The sequence below is a fragment of the Ambystoma mexicanum genome, chromosome 5p (assembly GCF_040938575.1).
Source record: "Ambystoma mexicanum isolate Mex_15411 chromosome 5p, UKY_AmexF1_1, whole genome shotgun sequence".
NCBI classification, from domain to species: Eukaryota; Metazoa; Chordata; class Amphibia; order Caudata; family Ambystomatidae; genus Ambystoma; species Ambystoma mexicanum.
Window position 1 is genome coordinate 281,963,571 of NC_090930.1, and position 25,551 is coordinate 281,989,121.

The following is a 25,551-nucleotide window of genomic DNA, read 5'->3' on the forward strand; positions in this document are numbered from 1 at the left end:
ACCGACCCGGGAATATCAAGTGATGACGGTCAAATCAAACAAAGTAATTTCTGCTTGTCGCTTTTGTAAAGCTATAAACATCACGGAAACTCTATTTCATCTGATCATGATTTGCCCGGCACTGAAGGATCAAAGATCCTTGTACAGATACTACTTTGGGATATCACATAAACAATTGACAACTCAAGAAAGATGGGACAATTTATTAAGAGGACAAGACAAACGTCTAATTTTGACAATAATCAAATTCTGGCTGGAAATCAACAAAGAAAACAAGCTGAACGAGTGAAACGCAAGCGAATAATGTTTTCTGAATAATGTTCTCCTTTTCTTTTCTTTTTTTTTAATAATGTAATATATCTGCAAAACAAAAGCAAATGAAAAGTTTGTAAAATTCAAACAAAACATTTTAATAAAAAAGAAAATTAAAAAAAGAAAATAACTGCCCCATCCATGTATGGACTAATCTTGGCATACAGGTTCCTGAAGTAAACAGTTGTATCATGATTCGGGGCATAAATGTTGATGATATTCCCTTCTTTGTTTTCTACCAACCCTTTTACTAACACCATCCTGCTGTCAGTCTCTATATTGGACTGTAAAAGCTTAAACGGGACATGCAGTGCTATCCACGTTATAACCCCTCCGCTCCTATAGTGGTTCCTTTCCATTTCCTCACCACCACCTCTTGATTATCTTTGGTCAAATGAGTTTCCTGTAACAATGCAATATCTATTTTCTGTCTCCTCAGGTACATCATGACCTTATTCAGTTTGATATAATTGTTTAGCCCTCTCACATTCCAGCTCACTATTTTAAGGTCTCCCATCTAATCCATACCCCACTTCGCCCGACTCCCCCCTTACCCTCCTTTTCTTATGCAGTGGCTTGTGATTCTAGGCTCTTCCTCTCTTAACACTTCAAACTCCCCCCCAAAACCGTCCCTTAAACACCCTAACTACCCAACCCCCCCACCCTCTTTCTCCCAAACTGTTGCCCAGCTCCATCCCTGGATCTCAGGCTACCCCACATCTAGTCCCTTTCTCGGGCCTAGCTGAAACGCAGGGCTCTGCGGGGGATACCTCCCTACCAGTATCCCAACTAAACGAACTACCGGGGGTGCTAACACGTTCCTTCAGTATCTCCCATAACAACCTTACAGTTAATTTAGACTTTGTACATAATTCGCCCCTCAGCTCTCCATATTACAATTTATATTCTAGTCCAAGGTCAGAGTCATCACAATGGGTACCCTACCCCTGCTCAGGTCACAATACTTCCCTGTGGCACACTTTTTTACTTCTTAGATATGCTCCCCGTCTGGTCCTCTGCCCAGCCGGGCAGTTCTGTGCGTCGAGCCATGTCGTTGCTTCTTCCGGGGTGTCAAAGAAATGTGCCTTACTGTTGTGTATCACTTTCAGTTTCGCCGGTTACAGCAACATGTATTTGTATCCGGCCTCACGTAGCCTTCTTTTGACGGACACATAGTTCAGACGCTGTCGTAGTACCAAAAAGGTATAATCTTGGTATGCTGTGACTGTCGCCGATCCTCTGCTTATGGTCCCCCCTTTCGGAAGTGTTCCAGAATCTTCTCTCTATCTTTATAGTTCAATATTTTTGCTATGAGTGGCCGGGGAGGTGCTCCTGGTTGTGGCCGCCTGTTCAGGGCCCTGTGTGTCCTCTCCACTGTAAATCCTTGGGTGAGTGCTCCTCCCCTTATCTCCTGTAACAACATATTCTCGACATAGTCGGTCGCGTCCAAGCCTTCCTCTCCTTCCTGAGCCCTATGATACGTATGTTATTTCTGCGCGCCCGCCCCTCCACTTCCTCTGCCCTGTTCTCCAGGTTGCGCAACCGTTTCTGTAGGACAGAGACCTCCCCGGCATTCATGGTGCAGGTGTTTGTGTTGGCTTTCACATCGTTTTCCAGCACCCCTGTGCGCTCTGCCAGCTTCCTAACATCTTGTCGCAAAAGGTTGACGTCCACACTCACAGTGTCAATTTTCAATTCCAGTGAGGTTCTCAAGTCCGCTATAGCAGTGTCAATATTGCATACCCACGACCTCTTAAGCTCTGCAATGGCCTCCAGGATCTGTTGATCATTTTGCGTCTGGGTCACTTCCACTTGTGTCACCGGATTTTTAGGTTTCACCGCTTCCCCCGCTGGAGACGATTTGGCAAGGTCATTGGTTGTTTCCCTTTAGGTTTGCCCCCTTTGGCCGCCATTTGCGCTTCTGAGATTATATGGTCTCTGTTTTCGGTTTTCGGGTCACTCAGTTGCCCCAACTCAATACACTCGGCACTGAAGTGCGTGTTGTCGCTCAGCGTTGTGACTCCTCTGCCTGTGGTCCTACGTGAGCTCAAGTCTATCTGCCGTGGCCCGTTCTTGCTCCTCTATTCGTGTAGTTCATCACCATGGGGTTGCCATCATTCTCGCTTATGGAGTCCTGTATCTGATAGGGAGGGGCGCCTTAGGAGCCTTCTCACCAGCTTGTCTTCACTCCCTTGTCCAGCTCGCTCACTTCTGCTTCTGGCTTCTTTGTGTCACTGGCACTGCATCTCTAATGGGCTCTGAGTCTCGCGTGCCTGTCCATCCACTCTAGGTGCCTTTCGCACTTGGTCACGCATCCCTCTGTCCAGTGGGACCCGTTAATGTCTGTGGTAGTGACAATCTGTGGTGTGCGCCAAGCTGCTCTGTTTTAGCAGGGCGTATCGTAGTGTACTGACCATTTCCACCATTTCAACCACCTGCTCCACAACTACTCATATGTCCAGGGTAGGGCATCTACCTCATTGACCCACCATCCACAAGTCTCGCTGTGTCACGGGTGTACTGTGACACTATAACGAGCTAATAGATATGACATGCTGAGCCCCTCTTCTCTGATGATTCATCCTGCACAGCAACAGTGCTTGTCCCCTTTTCTGTCCACAGTCCATCCTCTGAGCATGTACCTTGAATTAAAATGCGTATGTGGTGCTCTGTATTCAGTTCCATGAATCGCCCATCAAACTTCTGCAGAGCCTGCCCCGGGTGCTACTGTTTATCACCGCTGGGTCTTGTGTTCTTCAATTACGCTAATTCACTTGCTTGTTATTTCACTATTGCAGGCTTGTCAATGCTGCTCTGCACTGTCCGTGGTATCCCTCGCTGCAGTGACCATACATGGGTCTGGGACTTTTCACCTCCTCCGCTACCATCACTATGCACTGTGCTTTTGTCTGGTCAAGTGGCAGGCGCCATCTTGGATTTCGTTACGTGACAATGTCTGGCAACGCATGAATTTATTTTTGAATATAGCAGCCCCGTTCAGGTCTGTTGCCAATCGTTCGCTACATGTGTCCGCTCCTCCTATGTTGCACTGTGCGGTCTTCTTATCGGCCACACGCTCCACATTCCACAGCTGATCTGGGCTCGTGGGACATTCGATGCCCGATACAATGTATCACCGACTAGTCCTTCGTGTCCTCTGCGTTACGCCCCTCAGTGCCTCCGCTGCAGACGTACCGGTACTTCTACTTGGCTTCTATGAAGTGCGTCACTCTTTCTTTTCTATCCCTTGTCGGTCTGCGCTGTACATCTTCTGTCGCAGCCCTCTCACCTTTCCATGTCACGTTGTTGCCTCTGGGCAGGTGCCATCTTTCGATTTCGGTCGCAGAGACTGCCGCACTTCTCTGTTGCAGTATTCTTCACAGCAACCTTTATTATCTTGGGACAACATTTCAGTGTACGCTCTCCTACTTCACACAGCAGTGGCTTTAAGCTCACCTGCTACAATATGCATTTAAAGCCCATTTTTGTTCGGATCGACGCCGGATCACGGGAGCTCTCAGCAACTGCAACCTCGCTCATGGCCCTTGATACATCATATTTAACTCATTTATTCAACCGCACGTTGTTTTGTTTTGTTTTATTATTTATAATGCGCAATTATACCCAAGGGTATCAGGGCACAGCATTTACAAGAATATGCGAAGCTTGGTTACAAGTGTAGAATATACAAATTGGCATAGGGAGAATGTACAGAGTAGCAGAGGAAAGCAAACAATATATACAATATATACAAATTAAAAGTGGAACACGAGGTTACACAGTGTGCGGATCGCATGAAGGATGGCCTTGGCACTTATCTATCTTGGATGTCCTTCAGTTTCAGCCATGAGATTACCTTAGAGCGGAAATTCAGGTAGGGCATGTCTACTCTGAGGTTGGGAGGCAAAGAGTTCCATAGTTTGGCTGCCTTTACCGGGAAACTGTTACCTCCTATGGTGGCAAGTTTGTAGTTAGGGACAGCGAGGCAATCTTTGTAAGCAGTTCTAAGGGGTCTCGCGGAGGCTTGTCTATGGAATCTGTTAATCAAGTAGATCGGGGCAGCATTGTTAAGGGATTTGTAGGTAAGTGAAGCCGTTTTTAGGAGAATTTTTATCTCTAGTGGAGAGCCAGTTGTTCTGTTGGCTAAGTCCTGAGATGTGCTCTCTTCTAGGGATGCCTAGGGCTGCTCTCAGGGCATTGTTCTGGAGAGTTTGTAGCTTGCTAGTGGTGGCCTTGGAGGTTCCCAGGTAGAGGGCGTTACAGTAGTTGAGGCGGGATAGTATAAGGGGTCTAGCGAGTGTAAGGCAGCTAGTGTCTGACAGAAATGGTTTAGCTGAGTGGATTAATTTGCACATGTATGCAGATGAGGATGCCAGTGAACTCAGTTGTCTTTTGAAGGAGAGGTTAGAATCCAAGTAAAAGCCCAATGTTTTTACCTCCTGTCCAACTTTGTTCCCATCTATCATGAAAGAGTTGTAGGCCGGGCTGAGTTTCCTTAGACTATGCGTCGTTCCCAAGATGATGAGCTCCGTTTTCTAATCATTCAGGCATAGTCCATGAGTGGCCATCCATGCCTGGATGATGATGTACACCCTATTCAGCAAGGCCAAATCCTTTCCATAATCTCCAGAAAGCGGAAGGAGGATATGAGTATCATCTGCATAATTAGTGTAGGTGATACCGAGATGATCCAAATCATCGAAAAGGGGCTTGGTGAATATGTTGTACAGTGTGGGTTGGTTAAATTATTTATCAATTCCGAGTGTTATTTTATGCAATTGCAAAGGGTTTTTGCCTCTTATTTTGTAAGGGAAGGTTGGATTTTAATTCTGTTTACTGCCGAATATCCCTGGCTCCTTGCTGCCCCTTTCTATGCACTCAAATGCCGATTAATTGGGGTTTGAGGGAGCATTGCAAGGGGAAATCTTAACTCGGGTGCCATCTACCCGAACAGTAAAATTGCTCCTATTCATCTGTGCTTTGGATATGTTCTAGTAGAAGGTCAACCATGTGAATTTCATTAGTTTGCATTGCAATTATCACCCCACTGGTGATCGCTACCCAATATTAAAAGTGTGTGATGTACTTTGAATTTAAAATAAATAAATATTGCATTCCCACCAGCCGGCCTGGTTCATGGTCAATTGTGACCCGGGGTATTTGTAAAAGGGGGTGTAAGACAGGTTGGGTGCCAGCTCAATCCGAATTCGTAGAAAATAAAGAAAAAGTATTTTAATTGTGTGCTACATCCTAGGCTAAGGGCAAGTGAGTGTCCTGGTCTGGTGTGTGACGCCCAATTGGAATCCTTTACAGAGCTCAAAATTAAGGTTCAATGAGCAGGAGCTAAAACCAGCTCGTGGATGCCAGCCATCACTCAGTAAGCAGAAGCTATGGCTAGGTAACCTGAAGCAGGTACACAGTGCACCACAAATCTAACTTCAACATGAGATGCACAGTTTAACTCTTTGGCTACTATGTATGATCCATTATGTTTACATTTGTCCTAGTTCTTCTTTATTAACATTTTCCAACACTCAAAGTTAATGTCACTTATGCATGTTTGTAAGGCACCACTTGGACTGGGGAGGCAAACGTAGTTCCTGGTAGATGTTGGTTTCAAGGTAATCAGGCTCTCGTAGGGTAGAGGTAGGAGCTAAATAACTTCCAGCCATTTCAAACCTTGCACTGTTGTTGTTACTATGACTGACTTCAAGTTAAAATAATAAAGTTGCCAAAAAACCACAACATAATTATGCTGGAATCAGTAATAAGTGCAGGGGCTCAGAAATAAGTGCCAGCCCTGGCAAGCCCCCTCCCAACATATTAAGCACTGCCATGGATAGAGACTTATACAGAGACACTGCAAGATCTACATGGAGAACTCTATGGAAACAAGGAACGTCTTGCCTAGGAAAAAAGGGGAAGCCCAGGAGAGGTAAACGCCCCTAGAAGAATTAAAAGAATGTATTCAAGACGTTAATAGGAGCCAGTTCCAGACAGAACTCTTAGGGCTATAGAAGCCTTTCAAAGAGAAGGGAGTCATTTATCTCCACCCCTCTTTCCCGTTGAACCTTTTTGATTAGTGGTAAGGTCAGGATAGCTTAGTTTTGTTGCAGAGGTGCAGACCCTTGATTTGGATGACATCACCGAGAACAAGAACCCTAGTTAGTTTTCTGTTGTTAGGTAGGGCAAAACTTTATTGATAGGGATAGATAGGCATTTATTTATTATTTGACTAAACTAGGTGAAAAAATGACACAAGTTGTCTGTCCGCTCTTCAGACCTATGACATAAGTAATCCAGGAATCCTGTCTCTACCTCCTTGAGGGAAATTGCGAAAGTCTGTTTCTGCCTGATTGGGGAGGTTTAGGTGCTCATGAAAGGCATACTAATAACGTTGTTAAAAGTGGAATTGGCTGACAATATATGTACAGAGGGGATTGATGTTTTGGCTGTTAATGAAACATGGTTGCATGTGTAATGATGGTCTGGAAAAGCATTAAGGATCTCACATCACTCTCAAAGCTTCTCATGTATAGCTGACATCATACTCCAATCTTAGTTACAAAAACTTACAGGGTCTGGGGATTGGTTAAGGGAATTGTCTATGTATACATTGTTTATGGGTAAGTCTTTCAATTGGTCATTACCTATCTGATGGCTCCACCTGAGACCACCTCTAAATTGATAATAGTGAATACACGTAATTACAACAACAAACTATTGGTTAATGCAACATGTACTGGGCGGCTTAGCATTGGGGTTTTTCATTGGTTAGCACTTTACTGGCCAAACTTGAGCAATTGATAGGTCATCATCACATACGCCAAACTGGGAGTAGGGGGAGAGGGGCCCACAAACTGCTTTCCTTTTAATTAAATAAGATACTATATACTATACCTTATTCCTAGGCCACAAGCCAGAGTAATCCCTTTGTAGTCAGCTCAGGTGCCTCAGTTCTGAGAATCCGGGGGAGTCGAAGCAGGTGCCCATCTGTGTCTGGGATTAATGAATAGACGGCGTTGTTGAATTATGGGTCATGTGTGAGAGGACCATGGTCCAAATAATTTCACCCTGCATTTATTGATATTTTAGCTAATGTGACCGCGAGTGTTATTAGTTTTCTGACCACAAGAGACTTAGTTGATCCATCCCTTAGGAAGGTTTTAACATATAACTACTCTGCACCTTGCTTTCAAAGGCTGGTTGTACTTTGATTAATCTTAGAGAAATGTGTCTTCTACCATGGGAATTATTATCTCATGCTTCTTCTGAGCCAATGAAACCCTCTCCAATGTCTGTTACCCTGGCAGGATCCATGCAGCTACTTATCAGTGCCCTGCACGGGTCTGTGTTTCAGTAAATTGAGCTTTCATGAAGCCTCAAGGCCTTTCATTCATTTGTGTGCTGCAACTTCAATTTTGGAAAAGATGGCTGCCCATTACTGTTGCATTTCTATGTTAGTAGATTATATACATTTATCATTTGTGTTGAATTTCAATGTATACATTGCTTATGTTATATTCTTTATGTTTATATGATTGCAAGCAATATTCTTTGTGTATAAAAGCATGTTTAACCTAGTGTCTGTGTTTCTTCAATGGTGAGTGCATATTTGCTTCATGTCTATTGCATGTGCATGTGTCAGTTTAACAGTGAGTTTGCTTATTCTTGCCATCTTTAGTAACATCAGGTCCATTTCCTCCTGTGCCTGTCTGGGATAAGGCCGGTATGGTCGCCTTAGTGCATAGTGATTGTCAACAGTGTGATACTGGGTTGGGCGAGGGGCAGTCGCTATGAATGAGGTATTAATCTTCCTGCCAACATTCCCCCCTCCGGTCAAGTCCTCGACCACACCCCTTTTAGTGCCCTCCCCCACATAAGGTACTTTAGGGAATCCATATGTTAGTCACCTCCTCAGGTTACCTGCATGCCTTATGTGTTCCTCACACTCCAGGTCATAAAGCTGCACTCCCCTTCTAGCTTGCAGAATACCCAGTGTCCCATGTAGTTGCTCAGGTCTTGGGGAAAATGAAATGTTGATTCTGGAGGTGTAATGGGGCTTTCCCTTACTTGGGCAAGGAATGGGTCATCTGTTTGGGTACATTCATGTGCAGAAGTATTTGTCTATTACTATTTCCATTTCAACTGTTCCTTTAGGAGCCCTTTTACACCCATGTATTGCTAGCAATTAGTATCTTAAATGCATTGACCAGCCAGGAGGGTATCCAAGAGAACAGATAGTCCCACCTGTCATCATTTTGAGGTAGATCTGTCCCCTCCTCCATTTTTGTATGTAGTTTGGTTAAAGTGGCTAAGGCCTCTGTGAGGGTCCCATTTTCCCCATAGTGGGCAGGTCTGTACGTGCATCATGGAGGTCCTATCTTTGAGCACACGCCACCCTTAATAGCAGTTATTAAATTGAGGACATACATGTTTCTGGAGGGTCATAAGCCTAATGGCTCATACCTCCTCTCTTATGATATTAACGCCTTTCACAGTTGCATTAATTGTTTGCAACAACTCCTATCTTGTTATTTTCAGCCATTTTGCATTCACAGCTGCCTGCCATGCAGGGAGAAAGATGGATGTAACAAGCATTGCTGTTTTGCTGAATAGCTTATGCTCATCTTGTATGTCCTGATAGGCCTGTTTTGATTTTATCGAGAAGGAATTATCCCTTTTACTTACCTCAGGGTTCGGCGCGCGGTGTAAATAAATAAACTAAACTAAACTGTGTTCGAGGGTTAGGGACCTCTTCCTTCTTAAAGGTGCCTTCGTTTGGGGGAAATCACCAATTTGTATGTCACTCTGTGGTATCACCAGAGCTAATGAACTTAATAGCACTATGGAACATAGACCTCCCCAAGGGGCAATTGCATATATGCCTTTGATAAATAAACAAAAGGAAGGTGATGTAGTGTGTGTCAATAGTCCTTCACCAGCAAGACCTGGAGTTGGTTCCAAAAATATACTAGACCTATAACTCAACACAGATTTGCATGTATCAAAAATATACTCAATTTTATTACAAAATTTCACACACAATAATAATACCAGAAAACACTAAAAATAATGGGTAAACCCAGAATCTGATACAAAGGGTAGAATGTATACAACATTATACAACACAAATCCACAGTATAACAATAAACTGGATTTTGCCAGCATGGATATATTAATCAATATCTCTCACGCTGTACTAAGAGCCCAACTCATACAAGTTTCTGTCCTATCAAGGCTAAATTCTGCAGGACATTCATCAGGGGCAAATATATTCTGGTTGTGTGTATCGTGTATTGGCTGGTGCTATATTTCAACAATCTACCACCCGCTGATCCCTAATAGGATAAAGACACAATTTTATTAGACTGATAGGGTCTTCTTTACTCAATCTCACGATTACCCTTCGCTAAGGGTTTTAGATATAAACCTTAGTAATATACCAAAGTGATTGGTTCTACAGGCCACACGCATCCACTTATGTTGCCATCACTGGCTTCCTCACTTTGAGTATGCCAGGAATTCTTCCTCTTGCTATCCTAGAAGACAAAACAACCGTGGAAGGTTCTATAAAAGCTAGAAAAAAAAAGAGGGAAACCACTAGAACTTTTGTTGTCATCACAAAACTACAGTTATTATAGGGCTGTTCTATATCAAACTTACTTCCGCATATGCAGATAACCACTGAACTTCCATTTCTATGATATGGTTTAGGATGATTTCCTGTTTCTTATAAGCTCACAATATAGGCTCAATAGTGGAAGTATCTGAAATGCCAAAATCTACAATTAGAATGACCGCACTGTTTTTAGTGGCTTAACTCCAGTATTGCTAGAGAAAAACGACCTACCAGGACTTCTCTGTTATAGAGTCTCCTGCTGTGTTAGTACAGAATCACGCTGGGCTTACAAAATGGCTGCTGCATTTAAATACATGCAATGATGTCATTGCGCAATTCATAGAGATCATCAACATGCCTGTTTGTTCTGAAAACAGATTTAGTCACCTTGATCAACCGTATCAGTGAAAGAGGATTCTAAAAAACACAATTCTTAATTCATGCTGGATTGCAACAAATATATTTACATCTCTGGTCTCACGTTAGTGACGCTACATAATGCCCAAATGCTATAGTGGGCGTTTGTTAATCTTATCCTCCATATATTAAGGTGTTGTTCCCATTACTACACCTTACCTGCTTGATCTCAGACTTTTAAACATGGCCACCTGAAAGGAGCATGCACATCATTGTATAAATACGTGTACATTTATCGGCACCACAACACCAGTATCACTACCTTGTGTGGGGCCCTCGTGATACTTTGCAAAATATCTCAATCATAACACAACCAATATGTCAGTACCTCAATACACCTTCATTAATTGGAGTTAGGTAATCCACTGTATTCCCTGAAAACATGCCCATTTCTACATGTTGATCATCAATAAAAATTGGAAGAAAGCGAGGACCAACAATCTAGCAATACCTTTGGTTACCTTTAAGAAAAGTACACATTTTCGGAACATGATTATGAAGAATGACATTGGCACAGGCAAAATATTGAACCCCATAAAGGGACGTTGTGGGGATTACCACGGGTGATAGGACATCATCCTTATGGGAATTGTGTGATGTGTCCGTTGACCAAAAAAACACTAGTTGTAGATCTAAGGGCTAACACGAGAGTGATTGATCAAAGCACACACTCATTGTAACACAGACAATGTTATATATTTGATCACCTGTCCATGTAGTCACATTGGAAAAATGAACAGAAAGTGCAAAACAAGAAGGATCAAGCATAAGAGTTGCATACAAAATAAATTGAAAAACCTCATTTAATGAAAAATACATTTTATTGAAAAGGCCATACCTATATGGAATTTGAGTGGACTATTCTTAAAAAAGCCAAAGGGAACTCACAAGAGGAAGTCAACAAAAAATTGCCACAACCTCTTCTCATTGCCCTAAAACAGCTAGTGCTTGTGTATAGGCGCGTTACAAATGCCATATCATATCATATCATATCATAACACTAATCCATCCCTCGGGTGTAAGTACTGTGATGGATCCTGTGGAATCCTCACAAAAACCTTACCTAACGTCTCCTCCAAGGTGGCCAGCATTAGCTACCTGATCCTAACCTTGGTGGTGGTATTAGCCGGGGAATCACCTGGGAGGAAAAGGGCCCCACAGGAATAGGAGGGTTGCGACAGGAGGGACGCAGTATTTATCTTCTTCTAATGAAGAACTTTCAGTGATGATAGAATCCTTAATGGCTTGCTGTCAAAGTAAGTTCTCTCCTTGTCATTAATAAAAGCCATGAAAACCAACATGGGAGTAATATACATAAGAATTCCAGCAGTTGGATACTTATAATTCTACCTAAGAAGGTTTGGATTATGACGATCAGAATAAAACCTTACCTCATTTAAAAATCTTCCCTAAAATTGTACTCAGTAAAAAGATTAAATCACATACAATAGAAATTGAGGCTTTTAATGAAGAAAAGAGTAATCAGAACATTGGGGACTTAACGTCCGACACTGCCCTAAGTACTGGGACGTGGAAGAGGGACTCAGAGGTTCAGAACTGCTGAGTACAGTCTAATGGTTGTAATGACCCACACCTGAGTCGGACTTATAAAGTCTCCTCAGGTAAAGGCCATTAGAACAAGAGATTGGAGAGGCAGGAGAAGTTGCAGGCAGCAGCAGGACGGTGTAAGTATGAAAGACGCCGGAGCTGCTGTTGTCTCTAGAGCGGGTGCCAGTTCTCAGAGGGTCTTTGTGCTTATAAATCACCATTGCAGAGGTCGCGTAGCAGGAAGTGCTGTTAAAGAAGGCTTTCTCCATGGAGAGAGACTCTCCGTTGTCCACACCTTGCTTCGGTGGCTGGCGAGCCCCGGGGCATTTAAGGAGCAAGAAGAGCTCTGGGCTGGGCTTGCCGAGGGAAGTTGACTAAAGCCGCCTGTCACATGGGAAGCATCAGAAGAAGCAGAGTTTGATGCAGAAGCAGATCGAGCGGACATGTAGAAGGAATCTGATGAGTTTACTGTTGGTAGGCAACCCTGAAATGCTCCATAGTTGACCGCTTGCTGTTTTCCCTTATTTTGAATACTGAACTAATGAAAGAGAATCAGATGTGCATTATATAACAATGTTGACAAGAAACAAGAAATGAAAGGTCACAAATACAAGCACATTATATTGCCAAAACAGAAAAAGAGTAACATTGAACCAAAATAGAAACAACCATTGCCAAAGCCAAGAAAGGGCAATATTGAAACAAGCTAAGCATAACCATACTTGCCAAAGCCAAGAAAGGGCATCATTGAAACAAGCCAAGCATAACCATGATTGCCAAAGCCGAGAAAGGGCAACATTGAAACAAGCTAAGCATAACTACCATTGCCAAAGACAAGCAAGGGCAATACTGAGGTCAGCTAATTGTAACCATTGTTTCAAGAGTAAAGAAGAGGCAATAGTTAAGGGAGACTATCAACAAGCATTGCCTAAGCCCAGAAGGAGACAGTATAACACAGAGACATTGTCAGCGGCCGTTTGATGTAGAAGTGGGAAAACAAGAGTGGAAGGAGAGAATCCCTCCTGATAGACAGTTACAAGGAGAAAAGAGAATAACCTGCATCACCTGTGGCAAATACAACAATAGAACAATAAGCACCAATGCGTCTCATGTTATTGCAAAAGAGGTTGTGATATTTGATGTTGATAAAAGTCAAAGACTTGCTCATGTTTTCCCAGAAGAAAATGTGAATTTTGATGTTGATAAAATCCAAAGACTTGGTAAAAGGTTTTGACTAAACCACAAAGTACTTGTAGTAGAGTTAGAAACTTTTTGTCCCTGGCAGGGGAGTATACCAGGATGGGGATCTTTTGCTGGTAGTCCTGGCAGGTTAGTGGACCAGGAGAAATCAATGAAGTACTACATTTTGGTAGAAGGTGTTGTGATTAAGTGGCAAGACCATTACAGTGTTTTGTGAATTGCTGTGGAATCATCCTGACAAGCCTTTATTTGTTGATTGGGAATAGATGTGACAGTATAGGTGTTTTCTTAAGCAGAAGAAACAATATTGAACTAGTGTTTATAGTTGAAGAGATCAAGTCTTTTCTCATCTGACTGAACTTTGGAAACAAAACAAACATGTTACTTAAAACTTGGTTACAAGAAAGAACTTTATTATTTGAAATTCCTGTTTTTAATCTGGAAAAGGGGTACAAATCCAGATGACAAGGTTACACAGTTATTAAGTTAAAGTTGAATATAACCATTATTTCTTTTACATTTGAAATTTCATTAATTACCTTTATAAGTTTGATGTATGTATTAGTGTGAGGGCCAGATTCCTTTTTAGAGTGTTTCCTTTAGTTATTATGATAGACAGTGAAATCCTCTTCAGGTTAGGGATAGTGAGGCATTTGTCACAACTGTTTAAGTTAATAAAATGGCTACTTGTGAAAACCCTTTACCAAATTGTGTGCCTCACATTTCTGACCCCTCACAGTATCGCCCCCTTTATTTGGAATTGGCCCCTTTCCCAACATCCAGGTATTTCCCATTCTTATCTTTGCACTGGAGCATCTTATTTTCTTCTATTCTAATTCCAGCACCATTTGTTTCAGATGGTATATATCTTAGCAACTTATGCCTTGTCTAGCCTTTATCATCATCTTCATCTCTTGTATGTAAGTATCTTCCTGTGTGGATTTTGCATTGTTTACCCATACTAGCAAAGCAGTCTGAACCTGGAATTGTAATCTAGTCAGACAAAGTGCAAGGTGTATCATGCAAAGTGCCACCATGATCGCAGATAATTCTGTAGCTATAAAAACTCTTGACGCACTTATGGCATAGTGGATAAGGGAACATACATAACAGCTCTTGTCCGACATCTCTGTCCCCACTCAGTTCATGTGCTGGTACAATAAATGATTAGTGGCTTGAGCAGAATTGGTCACATACAAGTCCATGTGCCCAAAGTCATTCATCACACTCCGTTTAAGCCTTTTGATTTGTGTAGTAACCACAGAAAATTCTTGGGTGATCATTTCATTTGCCATGGTGATCAGAATTATGTTTTTGTATATGGGTTTAGATACATTATAAAGGACCAACTCTCTTATTGCAATGAGAAAAATAAAATAGATGCTGAAAAATGTAAAAATAAGTTGCTAAAAGTATCAACGCCAACGTATCCACTCTTTGTGAATAACCACATGCACTATTATATGTACGAGCCAAAAACGAATATCTAACCAAATTAAAAAGTCCAATTTCCCTTTTCGTCTCTTCACAATGCCACCATTTACAGGAAAAACTGTGTCATTACAGCAAGAACAATTCTTAAAAAATAAAATACATTTTAATGTTCACTAGAATAGCAGCATATATATTCACTAAATAAGACAAAGCTGTAAGAAGGAACATTTACTGCATATACTTTCTTCTCTTTAAAGAACTACTCTTTTTCTTGTGCAGGTGCGGTTAGGAGTAGTTTCCACTGCATCTCCTCTGTTGCTGTATATAGACAAAAAGAATGCTGTCTCTTTATAGTTCTGGATTTTGTTTGGCTCTGGTGGTCACCTTGTCTGGCTGCGTCTCATCTCTTCTTCATCATCAGATTCAGGGAGTTGTGGCAGCAGGGTCTCTCCTTTGTAGGGTTTGATATCGCCAAGGTGAAGTCACAACTGCCTTTCTTGTAGTTTCACAGCTGTAGGCATCACCTCCTCCAGGACGAATGGTCCTTCAAAGCGTGGCTTGTGCCAGCACCTGGTGAAGCTTTGGAAATGTACATTATCACCTGCATACACTGCAGGCGGTTTAAAACTGTTGTGCTATTAATTTGTTTGTTGTCTTCATCAGTCTTCTTGACCTCCCCTGCTATGCACAAAGCTGACGAGATAAAAAAATAAATCTCGCCGCCATAGCAGCCAAATAATCAAGCATCTTAGTTCCTAGTACATTTGACACACTATGGACATTGGTTTGTGCTTGACTGGGAGGAGCAAGAGGTACACGCATACAGCGTCCCACCACCAGCCCGTGAGAAGTCAGGTGATGGTCTAAGGTGGGCTAATTACATAAGGCAAATAGGGCTAAAGGGAGACCATGAAGCCATCCTTTTTCAGGGTCAATTTTAATTAGGTAATGTGTTGCTTGAGGAAGCCATTGGGGCACTCACAAATACTATTTGCTTGTGGGTGATAAGCGGAAGAGAATTTGTTTTTAATACCAAACAGAACTGTGATGTGCTCGAAGTCTTTGTTCACAAAATGTTGTCCATTGTCAGACCGGAGCACTTTGCACAATCTCCATCTCGGGAAGACCTCATGTATGAGGAACTTTGCAGCACACGTGGCATCAGGATGTGTGCATGGACCAGCTTCAATCTAATAGGAAAAGGGACATACTACGTCTATCATATACCTATAGCTGTTACAAACTTGGAGCATATCTACTTATTCTATATGCAAATACTGGAAGGGTCCAGTAGGGTGGGTCTATTGCTCCTCTCACTGTTTGTAGTGTGTGCACAGCAGTAAACTTCTCACCGGTCACACAATTCACAAGGAAGCCGGCAACGTTCTCTGCGAAATTGGGTACAAACCAGTCTTCCGAGATCAAAGCTTCAAGGCACTCTCGCATTGTATGCGCGGGGTGATGTAATTTATCTCAAGCTACTTTGAGTAACCCAAGGGCATAAGTGGCTTCCTGGTGCTGTCCTGCCACCACACTGCATCTGTGGGGGGACAATGAGCATCCTCTTCATTTCCATAATTTTTTTCCTCTGGAGGGGCTTGTCCCTGCAACCCAATGATTTGGGCAATGGATAGTGTATTAAAGCCTTCTTCATTACCAGGTTTCGTGGTTGTGTGTATTTTTTAGGTGCTGTGTCAAATTCACATATTTCAGGAAAATGCACTGCTTTTTTGGCTTCTGAATCAGCAGCCTTGTTGCAGCGAGAAATTAAATCTGTGCATTTAGTATCAGCTATGCACTTCTCCATGGCAATGGCCGATAGGAGTTGTAGGGTATTTATGAGTGTCAAATAACAGCACATGCTGTGCTGGTGTGCCATCTGCGTGTAAAAAGCCACATCTCTTCCAACATGACACCCCTGCCTGTACTGTTTTTGGCATGTGGGCAGAGTCGGAATACACCGTTACCGCCTCTTCTACATACTTTTCAAGTGCTAAAATGAGCACTACAAATTCTGCTGCTTGTGTCGAGAAATGCAGTGGGAATCTCGCGTTTACCAGTCTCAAACCTATAATTCAGTTTTGCTTTTACCACTGGGGTCCCAATGTGCCTTTGGCCTGTGCTTTGATCAACTGACGATGAACCATAAATTAAGAGGATTGTCCCTCCCCCTAGGGCATTTTCCTTAATGTGGGCTACATTGACACACTGAACAGAATTTCTCCATAACCAAGCTGCGCTTCAGCAGAAACAGCAAAATGGCTGCGCTGGGTACAGTGAGCACTCTTGCACCAAAACTGCGTTTTGCAGCAACAACAATGCAGCTGCACTGTTTTGCCAAGCGCCATTGGGCAAGATGGAACAGGAAGCACCCTGAGAAAGGCTACTAGGGTGTGTTCTTGTTTGTCTTAAAGAAATGGAGTGAAAAGGCAGCGCTGCTTTGCTGCAAGCCTAAAATTCCCATTGAAAAAGGGAATATAATATGTCACCTCTAAAATGATTCCATTATGATGCTATTTTTCCCTGTTTTCACCAAACTGCTTTTATCAAAAAGACCCTGTCACGCCCAGCCATATTCACATTGTGCTCCATCGGAAAAGATCATCATTCCTGAATAACAGGCTGTGCCAGCCAAACCTGAGAAAATCAAAAAAAGCTTTCCTTCAGCTACACGGGAAACGCTTACATTGTGCTACAAAATGTCAAAGATCACTGCTTGAAAAGAAAATCAGAGCTTAATGTGCACTTGTTAATTCCAGGAGACATTTGCCTTGTACAGACTGTTGTGTACAAGAAACTAACTATGGCTGCAAAACAATGTGGGAATCTAGATAGAAAAACCAGATTTGCAAGAAAAATGCAACTTTCAGTCACCACATTTTAAATGCACTTTTGCAAAATAAAGGAAAATATCTATTTTAAAAGGGCATGTTGGATAAGGCCCTGCCCTTATCTAGCAATGTGAACAGTATTGTGATATGAAAGAGATGATTCTATTCAGCAGGATTTCTTCCAATTCAGTGCAAAAATAAATACAATTGAATCAAACTGCAATGGCTGTCTGGGGGGGAAGATAGCCCAAAAATAGGTGTCTGCAGTGGCTACATGGGGGGAGAACCAGCCAAACAGGTCTACTGGGAGGATGCTAGCAACATAAGGACCCCCACAGTAAACTCCTTGAACACACAAGTGATAATTGCTAGGTTGGACAGACTGTTGTCTGTGCTCCAGCCTCATACAATAGAATTCTAGGACACTAAAGTGCGAAGTGAAAATTCCACCAGAAGCTTCAAAGGAAATCTCTGTGACAACCTGGGGTGAGGGGGTAGGCTTGGAAAGGCATGCCCATAGATGGAGAAGTATACTGACATTTGATTCCAAAGACTATTTATTAATAAAAATGTTAAAGACTTTTATCTGTGCAGCAGAACTTTGTAAAAATGTGGAAATGTCACTGTTTAAATGTGATTTTATGGTTTATAAATTAAGACATTGTAGCATTCACCGACCCCTTGAGATTAGAAATAGCAGAAAATTGGGTATTATAAGGAAAGTATCCATGATGCTATTGCAAATTTTAACACTGATACACCTAATAATAATATATACACATGTGTAAACTTATAGAATTTTAAGTAATATAATTCTCCCTGAAAAGCGTGAAAATCTGTAGAAGGGCGAAACAAGGTCCCACAATCGCAAACTGCTATGCTCTACATACAATATGTAATCTGCCCATGTGATTTGTTAAAATGCCATAAATGTATAAATGTGTAAATTAGGTTATGACTGATTTTGGGCAAAAAGGACTGTGGGATTGCTTTTTACCTCATAAAATGCAACCTCATAAACTGGGACTCCTCCCAGAGGAGGCAACCAACATTGATTGTCCTATCCGCTTCTTGGAGGTAGGCCTAGCTCCGTTTTGCCCACCAATAATTCTGTGATGTACCCATACTCTATATAAAAAGTCGCTGACAGAACTACAGACAGACACAGACCGTTCCTGAATTCCCTGCTCCTGCGTTCCTGCGTTCCTGATCTAATCTATCCATCCTGCTGATCCCAACTACAAAACCCAAGTATAGCCGATTCCTACTCCAGCAAGGCTATTGATCCAGAAAAATCCACTAGACTCCCATTAAAAAGGGGCAGAGCTGCGGTACCTTTTGCATCCTGAAATTAGACTGGCTCGCTGGCCACTAACTGCTTGCCCAAATTGCCCAGCTGACTTTTTCCAGGCGTGCCTTCGTGTTGTGACCAGAACCTGTTGACTGTCCAAAAATCCCAAAACTAAAAAGTGGACTGCGAGTATAATCCCCACCCCATAGAAAAACAAAGCATATCTTGTTTTGCCTTTGTCCTTATCCCACTCTCTAAGTAGTCATATTTATACCCTGGTAACTTGTTGAAACTGTTAGAATGATCCTCAAATCTTGTCCTTAATGTTTAAGTGCTAGCGCCATCTCTTTTCAATTTTGACTGGTGTAAATTATAAGCCCTTAATTATGTTCGGAGTAATCATATATTTTATTGTTGGGGCTGAACATTGTGGTGACAAGGTTGACCTTGTGAATCAACCTTGAAGCTTACTGTGTTCCTCATTAATAATATAGCCTAGATAATTTAGTGTAGGTAACATTTTCCTTTCTTTCAAAACCATTTTCTTACTTTTAACTGTTCTATTTTCCTAAAAACGAACCTCACTCTTCCTTCCAAATCTCTCTCTCAATTCACAAGTTAGAGACCTACTTTCACCTGTATATTGTCCCTGTGATATATATCTATTCCCCAGCCCAAGAACCGTACACCAAATCAGAGTGTTTCACCTGTTTTTATTAAAAACCATTTGGGTAATTTAAAGCGGGAATTGAAGAAATTGCAACTTTTCAATGTGTCATTTGGCTGCAACACGCTCCACTAATTTTCGAATGGTATGCCTTTTGCTGATCCATTGCCTTGTGAGTGCCAGTGATATAACATATAGTTTTACAAAGGTAGCGGGCGCCCCTCTCTCGCAAGAACAGACATGATAACCTGTTCAGTGGTTATTAACCACTTGAGAGTTCGCAGCCACTGCTTTTACTCACTGTGCCTTTCACAGATGGGAAATATCCATTTGCATATCAGTCTTTGTCCTGCCCAGGGGCAGTCCAGCACCGAAATACAATGGCAACTCCAATCTGAACGAGAGTACCACCAGCAACCCCATACACGTGTTTCACCCTTGTTGGGGATCATCAGTGAGGTGAAGCTGATGCCTCTCTAAGCACAGTGAGAGGGAGACCACGTCTGGTTGCCCCCAGGAGACCTAGGGTTACCAATCCCAGGTTCCTTAACAAATAGTTTTACAAAGGTAGCGGGCGCCCCTCTCTCGCAAGAACAGACATGATAACCTGTTCAGTGGTTATTAACCACTTGAGAGTTCGCAGCCACTGCTTTTACTCACTGTGCCTTTCACAGATGGGAAATATCCATTTGCATATCAGTCTTTGTCCTACCCAGGGGCAGTCCAGCACCGAAATACAATGGCAACTCCAATCTGAACGAGAGTACCACCAGCAACCCCATACACGTGTTTCACCCTTGTTGGGGATCATCAGTGAGGTGAAGCTGATGCCTCTCTAAGCACAGTGAGAGGGAGACTATGTCTGGTTGCCCCCAGGAGACCTAGGGTTACCAATCCCAGGTTCCTTAACAAATAGTTTTACAAAGGTAGCGGGCGCCCCTCTCTCGCAAGAACAGACATGATAACCTGTTCAGTGGTTATTAACCACTTGAGAGTTCGCAGCCACTGCTTTTACTCACTGTGCCTTTCACAGATGGGAAATATCCATTTGCATATCAGTCTTTGTCCTGCCCAGGGGCAGTCCAGCACCGAAATACAATGGCAACTCCAATCTGAACGAGAGTACCACCAGCAACCCCATACACGTGTTTCACCCTTGTTGGGGATCATCAGTGAGGTGAAGCTGATGCCTCTCTAAGCACAGTGAGAGGGAGACCACGTCTGGTTGCCCCCAGGAGACCTAGGGTTACCAATCCCAGGTTCCTTAACAAATAGTTTTACAAAGGTAGCGGGCGCCCCTCTCTCGCAAGAACAGACATGATAACCTGTTCAGTGGTTATTAACCACTTGAGAGTTCGCAGCCACTGCTTTTACTCACTGTGCCTTTCACAGATGGGAAATATCCATTTGCATATCAGTCTTTGTCCTGCCCAGGGGCAGTCCAGCACCGAAATACAATGGCAACTCCAATCTGAACGAGAGTACCACCAGCAACCCCATACACGTGTTTCACCCTTGTTGGGGATCATCAGTGAGGTGAAGCTGATGCCTCTCTAAGCACAGTGAGAGGGAGACCACGTCTGGTTGCCCCCAGGAGACCTAGGGTTACCAATCCCAGGTTCCTTAACAAATAGTTTTAAAAAGGTAGCGGGCGCCCCTCTCTCGCAAGAACAGACATGATAACCTGTTCAGTGGTTATTAACCACTTGAGAGTTCGCAGCCACTGCTTTTACTCACTGTGCCTTTCACAGATGGGAAATATCCATTTGCATATCAGTCTTTGTCCTGCCCAGGGGCAGTCCAGCACCGAAATACAATGGCAACTCCAATCTGAACGAGAGTACCACCAGCAACCCCATACACGTGTTTCACCCTTGTTGGGGATCATCAGTGAGGTGAAGCTGATGCCTCTCTAAGCACAGTGAGAGGGAGACCACGTCTGGTTGCCCCCAGGAGATCTAGGGTTACCAATCCCAGGTTCCTTAACAAATAGTTTTACAAAGGTAGCGGGCGCCCCTCTCTCGCAAGAACAGACATGATAACCTGTTCAGTGGTTATTAACCACTTGAGAGTTCGCAGCCACTGCTTTTACTCACTGTGCCTTTCACAGATGGGAAATATCCATTTGCATATCAGTCTTTGTCCTGCCCAGGGGCAGTCCAGCACCGAAATACAATGGCAACTCCAATCTGAACGAGAGTACCACCAGCAACCCCATACACGTGTTTCACCCTTGTTGGGGATCATCAGTGAGGTGAAGCTGATGCCTCTCTAAGCACAGTGAGAGGGAGACCACGTCTGGTTGCCCCCAGGAGACCTAGGGTTACCAATCCCAGGTTCCTTAACAAATAGTTTTACAAAGGTAGCGGGCGCCCCTCTCTCGCAAGAACAGACATGATAACCTGTTCAGTGGTTATTAACCACTTGAGAGTTCGCAGCCACTGCTTTTACTCACTGTGCCTTTCACAGATGGGAAATATCCATTTGCATATCAGTCTTTGTCCTGCCCAGGGGCAGTCCAGCACCGAAATACAATGGCAACTCCAATCTGAACGAGAGTACCACCAGCAACCCCATACACGTGTTTCACCCTTGTTGGGGATCATCAGTGAGGTGAAGTTGATGACTCTCTAAGCACAGTGAGAGGGAGACCACATACCTTCTATTATGATAAAACATATGTATATTATAATTTAATCACACATTAATTAATTATTTGTAAAATTCGAGTGTTATTTTAGGCCTTTGCTAAGGGTTTAAAGTATGTTTTTGCCTCTTATTCTGTGAGGGAAGGTCAGATTGTGATTCTGTTTTCTCACTCTTATTCCTGACTACCTGCTGCTTCTTTCAGGAACATTTCAGGGGGAAACCTTAACTTGGGTGCTATCTTTCCTAAAAATCAAAAAGTGCTTCTATTCAATTGTGCAGTGTATATGTTATGGGAGAAGGTTTATTAGGTGCATTGCTTACATTTCTATTGTAGTTATCACCCCATTTGTGATTGCTGCCCCATATTAAAATTGATTTCATTTGAATTTTTAAAATAATATTGCATTTTCACCAACCGACCTGGTTCATGGTCCATTGTGACCCGGGTATTTGAAAAAAGGGGTGCAATACGAGTTGTGTACCATCTCAAATTGAATTCACATAAAATAAAGAGAAAGGCATATCAATTGAGCGCTACATCCTAGGCTGAGACCAAGGTGTGTGTCGCCTGATTGAAATCCAACTTGTGGTATCTCATCATGATACACAGTGTACATTATCTGTTTCTTCTAAAGGTTCTGCTATGACTCTTGCTGGATTGACTACTCTACATCTCACAATTCACAATTTTAATCAATGATTTTGATATAATCACCTCATAGCTAGAGGCTCTTTGTGTAGTTAATGTGCTCTTATGCTTTTCAAGGATTGCAAACAGGGCATTCTCGACATATAATGTTACTGTAAAAGCCTATTGTGATGCTGGCAGATTTCTCAATTGCAAAGGCTGCTGCTGCCAATGCTTGTTCACATGGATAATAATGACCTCTCATTACTGGTTCTAGAATCCCACTGTAAAATGCTAGTGGTTTATGTCCCAAGGGAGTTTTTTGTGCGAGGACTTCAGTCATTACTATTCTGTTGGAATCGGAGAATAGGAATAATTCTTCACTGTAATTCGGGATCCCTAACATTAGTGCTGTCCCTACTGAAATCTTTTCACTCAAAGGAATCTATCATCTCACCTGTCCAGGTTATGGGAGACGTACACAAAGATAAAGTTTTCCCAAAGTTTACCATTTATTCAAAATAAAAAGGGTGCTGATGAACACCTCACTTTCCCATACCTAACAGAGAAGTCCCTGCCTAGCAAACTAAAAAAGGCCGACCTAGTGTCCAAAATCTGTCTGGCCTTCACGCAAATACATACAATCAAATCATTAAAAAACAATATGACTGACTTTTGATTCAACAGAAAAAGACAGTTTTGCAATTCAAACTAAAATATATATTATTGGAAGCACTCCTTGTGACCAGGGTTGTATTCCCTTATTCTGGATCAATTCAGGAATACTCAAATTATAATTCTGTTCCAACAAAGTTCTGAGAAATAGAAAAATGTTTTACAACCACAGAGTCATTCTTGAACAAATAACAAATGTCCTCTTTACCACAACTGGCTAGTAGTTCAAACAACACAATGGGGCTCATTACAATTATGCCAGTCTGGAAGCAACGGTGCTGGTAAACTTACCATACTACAGGTCTGCCTGCTGGAGCCGCTGTACCCGAAAGGTCTGACCCTGACGGGCACAATGTTTGTTTTGGCAGACCATCAGGGAAGCAACAGTGCCGGTTCTTCTGTGGTCCCCTCTTCCATAGAGTCCTATGGGCCTTTATGGAAAATGTGGACTTACAATTACCGGCACATGATGTTCCGGGCTGCCGGGGTTGTACTCCCCCGGTGGCACTGGGAATCAGGTGGCAGTAAATATTTACAGGTCTGGTGGCAACCCGCTGGTATCACTGTCACAGTTACGACCGGGCCCGTAATGAGACCCAATGTCTTCCACAATATCCCTTTTCAAGAATGCTTGACTTTCTTCCAACACACAAGTTCAAAGATGCTTGGTATGCCTAAATGCAATTGATCTGTTATCATAGAAACACTTCTTCCTGTCACATTAACATGTTATTCTTTCTCAATACGTCTTCCTGAAAATAACGTTCTTTTAGCAGGATAGCACACAATAACTTGATTTCATTGATGCTACGATTCGTCAAAATTGCACAAAGCACATAAGTTCTTTTCATTCAACAAAGGTCCCTTCCACAACTCTTTCTATCACTAAATGATCATATTAACAACTTCTTTTTTTCTGGACCAACCGTCTTCCAGAACTAACTACTATTTCATTCAACAAATATTCTTGCTGCAACTCTTTCTGCCACAAGGTCACCAACTTCTTTCCTGGTCCTCTCGCCTGCAAGGACTAACTACTATAAGCGCTTTCCTGTTATACTCAACTGCCAGGAAGAAAACTCCTACCACTAACTTCCAACTTGTTGGTTTGGTTCCAGTATTCTCCACACCAGTCGTCTGACGTGGTTTCACAATTCTGGTCTGCTGGCAATGTGAAATACAAGCTTTTCCAGAACTATATCTCCTAGAAGGGAAATTATGCCTTGGTTGTATTATTAAGAGACTCTCATAACCTGTTGGCTGATGGTAATGCTGGATATGAACATCTCCCATGGGTTGTCTTGATTTGCTAGACATGTAGCTTCCGGGTGATAGGCAATTTTGGTTAGAAACTTCCCCCACTGATGCTTTGCCCAAGGTCTCTTGGCTGTAGGCAGTAGTGGTTACAACCTTTCCCTTATTGGTGTTTGCACAAAGTCATAGAACTGTCTTTTGGCTGTAGGAAATACTGGTTCACACTTTTCCTTTCTGGGGGTTTGCCCAAGGACTTTCTTCTTTCCCACTTATCTTCATTTGTTTTCATGAATTGATACTCATTAAAACGGTTCTGCTTGGATTTTTTAATTGTTCAGTATTAAAAAACATTAAGTTGTGACAACTACAGTTCACGGACACCCCCCCGGTGTCAGAATTCACTCTCTGAACACTCATCGGTTCTTAGCAGCAGCACCCTTCAGTTGTAAGGTCTCGCGATGGTGCTTCGAACATCCCTCTGTCCCTTCTCCCGCCTCGGCGAGCCTCAGGTAAGCTGTGAAACACTCTCCGGGAGCAATAGAAGCTCTGTAGTTCTTCTGCAGCTTCCCCAGTCTGCGTCTTCCTTGCAGCTGGGCTTCTCTTTAGTACGCCATGGCGTGCTGGGGTGACTTCTGCTGGTGGGCTTCTTTCCTTACCTGCACCGTGGACAGCTTGAGCTTCCTCTGCTACACCACCAGCATGGATCCAAACTGCTTCTTCCTCTGCTTCAACTTCATCACAACATGACCATGACTTCTCCAGCTGGCTCTTATCCTGAGCTTTAAATATCCCGCTCAGGTGCTCTACTTTGCAATGACTAGACCGCACCTTAGGATCTCTCATAGTGGAATCACCACTTCCCCTGAATAGTCGTCTCCTCCCATGTGATACTTCCCTCTGATTCCATGCCCAGGTGTAGAGGAGGAGCCAAGTACCCCCACCTCAACCACCTCACCTATATTGCCTGGTTACCAGTCATTTGGTCGAAAACCAAATGGTCGAATGACCATTTGATCGAAGTAA